The following is a 6000-nucleotide window of genomic DNA, read 5'->3' as shown; positions in this document are numbered from 1 at the left end:
AGAGAGGATGGATTAGCTTGATGAATGCAATGACTATTAATAGGAGATTAGTTTAGCGGGAGAGTTGTTATGCATAATGGATGAGTTCTATCATTAGTTTAGGGTAATAACTAACAGTTATTAAACATAATTAATATTTTCTTAAACAATGTATACAGATACGGAAATGGCAACGAACATGACAATTGTTTATTTTCCTCTTCTTTCAATTATTCATACCTACACTGTAAACACTAATTATATTAGCTTAAGGCTCCCATCAAATATGTTCACGACCGATGGTATATTTCACCAAACACCTTCGAAAGCGCTTCGCTTTCTCTTCAAGGAGGTAACGCTCCTCTATCTGTTGTCTCGATCGCTTATCCGCTATAAAATTTATAAGAGCCGTTTGAAGGTACGTACTGATCATGTATCCCGACCCCCTGTTTCACGTGTGCCCCGACATGTCCCATGAAAAAATAAACTAAAATTTAAGAGACGTAGCCCGTGGTTGCCCAATATTCATGTCTTCTGTTCGTCGGACAAGGGTGCAACGACTTCCTAGTTGTGCAGGGGCTTCATAGCCCTAGTGCATTTGAATAACTCTTTCGATATCTGTGTGTAGGATCTATCATATCTCAAAACTAATGAAACCTATTGTTACATTTGATGGAGAATTGTAACATATATATAACTACAGCATAACTTATACGTAATTCATAAACAGCGACGATTGAAGCCGGACAGTTTACCGGATGTAGCCATGTTACTAACCGTGGATGGATCTTATGTACCGTTTGTCAAGTTTCTTAACAAAACATGATGCACTAAAATATTAAATCATTAATGTCATGCTCTGGTCCAAGTGTTTTCAACCAAACACTGCCCTGTTTCTACGCACAGGAACCAATATAGAAACAAGACTTCATTAATAAACTTGATCAAAAGTACGAAGTGTCGAAATTGAGCCAAATACAACCTCCCAATAACCAGTAACATCAAAACTGCTGACATCGGCTACAATTTGTGCCTTGGCAGACATCTTTGCCAATGGAGTTGTAGTCGCTGCTACCAGGTTGCTGTTTTACTAGCATTGCTCTATCTACTGCATTCTGAGATCTTGTTTTCTTCATATTTTCAGCTTTCAATTTTCTTTGTCAAATTCAGTACGAGACTCGCATTATTAATATTTAGTCCTTGTAAAAAAGATAACGCAAGGAGAGAAGCGCATTACTATTTGAGAGAGAGAGAGAGAGGCTGCCTCCGGGGTGTTCCCTGCGGGCTAGTTCCCGTCTGGAGAGAGAGAGAGGGGCTGCCTCCGGGGTTTTCCTTGCGGGGCTAGTTTCCATCCAGAGAGAGTGATGACATCTAAGTTAACTATTATCACATCGGACAAATTAAAATTATTTAAGTTGTTTACAAAGCGTGAACGTAACAACCTACTATTGCCCAGACTTGGTGGTGTGAGTCCGTAACCCGAGCCACAGACTCTTCCACACCGTTGGGGGCACAGATGGGCCGAATCTATTGCATGAAGCTAAGGCCCGACTCAAACAATAAAAGGTCATGCAGGCCCAAGCAGGTTCTCGGTTGGCCTCCTATGAAAAGCCTTGTCATTGGGCCATGTTTGATAAGGGAGTTAGGGGTTGTGATAGGATTGTTAATCTTGTGATCCCTTTAATTCTTTGTTTGATTGCACAATAGTGATTGGGATTAGTAATACCATGGGATTATCAATCCTTCCAATTCATGGGATTATCAATACCACCTCTCAAATATTAGGTATTACTAATCATATCCCAAGCTATGTGATGCAAAATGACCTCCTTGCCCATGCTATTTTCTGTTAATACCAGTAGTACCCTTTTATTACTCACCCACCTGTACGCAAAAGGACTCCTCGTACTTAAAACACCCAGATCCAGTCATGTATGTATGATAAATAAAAAAAGGATGTTCCTAGCCTTCCATAACCTGAGGTCCAGAGTCCATTGGCTTTTTCCTTCTGTAATGCAACATACAGTATTTGTCAAATACTTTTATCCAAATAAAAAAAATTACTTTTACCCAAATATTTTTCAAAATATCTAAGAAAAAAATCCAAAAGCAGGTTTTTTGGGCTTTTATCTTGGATATTTTCAAAAATATTTGGGCAAAAGTCATAATTTTTTACTTTTTCCATTTGATGAGACGAATCAATAATCCTCACAAGTTAGGCGCAAAATTAACAAAAGCAAAAAAATTATGCATGAATAATCAAGAGGGAGATGAGAAGATGGAACTCATGCATGCATTTGTAGCCTTAAAGCATCTCATGGCCTCTATAAATTATGCAGGTGCCTTATTTGTCGTAAAATTCGAAAAAAATCAACTAAATGAACCGATCAATGATACATGGATGGTTGTCCAAATAAGAATTTGGAAATTGATTGGATGAAAAAATAGGCAAATTGTTCGAAAATGATTGAAAAATGCAATCTGTTAGTGGGACTTCCTTGCAATTTAATAGACCAGATTTTTCACCCATGGGTATGATTGAAAAATGTAATTTGTTATCCTATCCCTTCGTATTCCAATCAAACAAGGAATTGAGATTGGTAATCATAATCCCATGATTTAATCCTTACACAACCAAACACCCACCTGAGATTACCTTTGGAATTACTAATCCCATTTTCTTATCAATTCCACCTCCTTACTAATCCTATTTAATTCAACACACTTAGGGGGTGTTCGGACAAATAAGCCAAAGTGGCTTATTTTTTGTTCTTATTCAAAATTTTTTCGTATCACTTGGCTTATTGTCATTTTTTTGGGGATTATTGCATCCTCACGACAAGAGGAATCTAAAAAGTAAAAATTTTTGACCGAAATCCATTTTTTTTTGAATAAAGACGAAAAAATTGGCTTATTGATTTTTTTTCATCTTTATTCAAAAAAAATTGGATTTCAGTCAAAAAATTTTACTTTTTAGATTCTTCTTGTCGTGAAGATGCAATAATCTCCAAAAAAATGACAATAAGCCAAGTGATACGAAAAAAATTTGAATAAGGACAAAAAATAAGCCATTTTGGATTATTTGTCCAAACACCCCCTTAGCTAACATGGCTTGAGAGTTGTAGCCCATTATGCTAGGGAACCCACGTGACCTCGTGCATAAATTCCAATAATTGAGTCCTTGAGAGGCCTGCCTCGCGAATTCATTCGGGCCCGATGGCCGGTCGGTGTCTGGCCCAATTTTTTCGCCCGCTGGCCCTTTCTTGTCTTTTTTTTTTTTGGGTGTTATTTGCTTCCCTAATTAAATTTATTCTTTTTTTTTTATAAGTGCACAAAACTTTATTAGGCTCAAACCAAGAAACAAAGTACAAGGAATAAAATCCCCTCACAAGAAACATCTATACAATCAACCATATAAGGCAGCTCTAAACAAAAAGACAAAGGAATATATAGTAAAACTATACAGACTCCATAATCATAATTTTAACTTTTTCGATTTCTCTTTTCGAGTCAAATCAATAATCCAAAAAAGTTAGGCGCAAAATAAACAAACGCGAAATTTTTTTGAATAAGAACAAAATGCCCCAAAAAAAAAAACTTAGTGAAAGCTTTGGGATATGGTGGAGTGTGGTGTGGAGTCTGTGGATAGTGGCAGACATGGGTATTGTGGTATGGGAGCCAGGACACCCCTTGTCTTGCTATCTTCTAACTAATACATTTGCCAAGTTGAATGTGGCTCTAATCAATCTTTTAGTCTTCTCCCTTCAACAAAATCCTAGTTCCTCCCTTGGGTGTGGATCAAACTGATGCATTAGTTCAATGTTAAGGTAAATAATAATAAATTTAACGAAATTTACCTCATGAACAAAGTTAATTTTTTCCAAAGAACCCAACTACCCAAGGCAGGGATTAAACTTTTAAAAGTTTTCTGGGGGAACTTATATTGTCGGTTAATGATGGAAGTTATTTGCAAGTAGTACTGTTATGAGGTACAACGGTTCTAGCCAAAATGTTCTTGACAATTTGCGAGCTAAATTAATGGTCTTAATAGAGCATCCTTATCAGGAGGCAAGCCAAAATGCCTTTTAGGCTAATTCAGCGAGTCAAACTGCCAAAGGCACAAAATGGCCTCAAAATCAGCCTCAATACTCTTACTCGCTAGTCTGCAAAATTTTACAATTGCTTGAGTTCCTTGTCGAGGTTGACGAGACACTATTCACCCGCTACTGAATATTTTAATATATTTCCCAAAGCCAGGTTGTCTCCCGGCATCCCAAGTGCCAGTTGGTCTACGTCGTAAATTGCTAATCCCCCCCCCCCTCCCCTCTGTTTTCCTTCCGAGTGATGTTAGTACCACACCCAAACACACACCCATCACTCACATGAGTGGTGGGTCCCACACACTCTACAGTTTAGGGGTGTGCAAAAAAACCGAGATCCGACGAACCCGACCCGACCCGAAGGGTTTCGGGCGGGGCCGAACATGTGGTTCAGTCGGGTACGGGTACAATTTTTCAAAAAAATCAATTTTCGGTTTGGGGCTCGGGGTGCTGTTTTTTCTTACCCGACTCGACCAACCCGACCAAAAAACAAAGAAATTCATATACTTTACTTCGGTTTTGGTCGGACCCGACCATAACCCGACCCGACCAAAAAAAATCGGTTACACGGACGGGTATCCCCCCTCCTTCGATTCGGGTTCGGGTTCCAAAAAAGTGATACCCGACTGGTCGGGTCAGGTTCGGGGCCGAACCCGACCCGTCCGACCCGTGCCCACCCCTACTCTACACAACACACTCTAGTATGTGTATGGGGCCCACCACTTATGTGAGTATGGGTGTATATTTGGGTGTGAGTTTGGGTGTGTCACTAGAATTATTGTTTCCCGAACTACCCTCCCTCCCTCACTCTCTCTCTCTCTCTCTCTCTCCCTTTTCTTTCTTTCTTTCCTTACAGTTTCCTTTTTTTTTTTTCCCCCTTTTCTTTTCGGTTTGGTTTTTTTTTTTTTCATTTTATTTCCTTTTCTTTCTTTCCGGTTTGAATTTTTTTTCTCTTTAATAATAGGTTCAAGTCTAATTCTAGGCTTTGTAAAGTAATTAAGAGAAAAAAAGTGTTTCAATTGATCATATTTATACGACTGTTTTATTTTTCTTTTTTTGTCCTTTATAGATTAAAAAATATAGTTACGAAAATAAGTATTTCAATTTTCAATTCGTTTGAACCAGTGCAAAGATGTTATTTTTCTGATCATTTCATCCTAAATGGTTGTAATAAATTTTTGGCTTCAAGGCCTTTCAATGGACACCCTAATAGAATCTTGAAACTAAATAATGAATCTTAGGGTGTTTGTTGAAAGGCCTTAAACCAAAAAATTTATTATGACCATTTAAAATAAAATAATAAAAAAAACGATCTTTGCTCTGATTTAACTGAATTGAAAATTAAAACACTTAATTCTTGAATTATATTTTTAAATATACAAGGGTGTATTTATAGAAATTAAATAAATAAGATATAAGTAATTAAATAAAAAAATAAATTAAAAATTAGGGGGGACCCGATGGCTCTGCTGTTCCCATTGGCACAGTAGCTCCTACGAAGCCCCTGAAACGTTTCCGTTTTAGTTTAAAAAAAAATAGAAACCAGCCATTTGCAATCCTATGGAGTAGAAACGTGATTTGAAGCAACATACTACTGAATCAGTTAAGAGGATCTATGTTAAATAATGGTTAACAAATTTATTAAATTGTACTATAGCTAAAAAAAAGTAATCCTAAATATAACATTTGTATTCTGGATTAGTACGTCGTTTGCAAAATATATTTCGTAATTAGTTTCCGAACACTAATTGTAATCTTAATGAATTTTTTGCTTCACGGCCTTTCAACGAGCACCCTAAGACTCATTTTTAGTTTCAGGACTCTCTTAGGATTAGGGTGTTCATTGAAAGGCCTTGGAGCCAAAAATTTATTACGACCATTTAGAATGAAATGATTAGAAAAATAACATTTTTGCACTGGT

Source organism: Rhododendron vialii, chromosome 10a, assembly GCF_030253575.1.
Source record: "Rhododendron vialii isolate Sample 1 chromosome 10a, ASM3025357v1".
Lineage (NCBI taxonomy): Eukaryota > Viridiplantae > Streptophyta > Magnoliopsida > Ericales > Ericaceae > Rhododendron > Rhododendron vialii.
This window is presented reverse-complemented; position numbering follows the sequence as displayed.